This window comes from Octopus bimaculoides, chromosome 15 (genome assembly GCF_001194135.2).
Source record: "Octopus bimaculoides isolate UCB-OBI-ISO-001 chromosome 15, ASM119413v2, whole genome shotgun sequence".
NCBI classification, from domain to species: domain Eukaryota; kingdom Metazoa; phylum Mollusca; class Cephalopoda; order Octopoda; family Octopodidae; genus Octopus; species Octopus bimaculoides.
The window spans coordinates 47,544,351-47,545,817 of NC_068995.1; the positions used below are offsets into that span (position 1 = coordinate 47,544,351).

The 1,467-nt window shown below is 33.9% G+C and overlaps 1 protein-coding gene across 1 annotated transcript in view; it reads left to right on the top strand.

The window, feature by feature from the left end:
- Positions 1-1,467, top strand: part of LOC128249537 (uncharacterized) — a 20,434-nt gene that overhangs the window by 918 nt on the left and 18,049 nt on the right. The window lies entirely within an intron of this gene.

Below are 1,467 nucleotides of genomic sequence, written 5' to 3' on the forward strand. Positions count from 1 at the left end.
GCACACACACTCACACATACATACATGATACACAGTGGTAAATATATATGAAGAACACAAATGGGATTTAAAATTGACTACAGCTGTTTTGGTAGCATTTTATTAATGCATTTATAGATTACATCATAGGCATAGCTCCACTATCCTCGGGTAAAATTTTAAACTTGTATAAATGGTGAAGGTAAAACCTCCATGACAACCTATTCACCAACCAACACGATGAACATGTACCATCTTAATAATGACAAAGTTATTCTACTAAATTCTTCATTAACTTCAAAATTGAGACAAAGGCAGTGTAATGGTAATAAAAGGATTAATATTCTATCTTCTCAAGGCAGCAGGCTGGCAGAAACGTTAGCACACCGGGCAAAATGCTTAGCGGTATTTCATCTGTCTTTACGTTCTGAGTTCAAATTCCACCAAGGTTGACTTTGCCTTTAATCTTTTTGGGGCCAATAAATTAAGTACCAGTTGCATACTGAGGTTAATCTCATCGACTGCTCCCCCACTCCCCCACTCCCCAAAAATTTTGGGCCTTGTTCCTAGAGTAGAAAAGAATATTCTATCTGCTCAATTTCTTAGTTTTTTTTTAACCTTAATTTCTTCCTTCACAATCTATAATTTTTTTTTTTTTTTTATGTAGTAAATATAACTGCTTAATTACTAATTTCTAATGACGATTTGTTTTAATTAGGTTTTCTGTTAAGCCATGATTAATACGATCTGTGTTAGCAAAATCTTAGAAAATTTTCTACAAGTCTTTTGGTACTGCAATTTTGAATCAAGGTTTACCCATTTATATGAGATTGATTGATCGACTGATTGTTTGGCAATTGATCAGTTGAGGACTCATGGCCAAGTGGTTAGGTTGTTGCCCTCATGATCATAAGACTGTAGTTTCGATTTCCATACTGGACGGTGCATTATGCTCTTGAGCAAAACCCTTCATCTCACATTGCCTTGTGATCACTTCCAACAACTGATGTGTGGCACACTACGTACCTGAACAGGTAATGTTGATTTTATGAGAGGAGTGATAATGTGCAGCGCAAATATTTCACCACTAGAAATGAATCATCGGTGCTAGTTGTTTGGTAAGAAATTGCAGAACCTTCAACTGTCGTCTATGGCAGGATATTCCATGACAAATTGGTCAGTTGATTAATTAACTTATGCATCCTAATTTTTCCAACTATTATCTACATGGATTACCATTGAACTTTAAAAGCTCAAAGACAATATAATGTATTGGTATATTTATTTTTTTATATATATTATTTTTTACTTTTTTGTAAAAAACATTTTCATTCTCCCTCTTCTTGAAAATTTGCCATGCAATGAAAGCCGGTTAGAAATCTATATTAAAATATGCTTTCAATTTAGCATTCTGCCATATTATTATTTTTCATTTTCCTATTATTTCTCCACGTGCGGTTAACACAACCCCACTATTTACTGACTTAT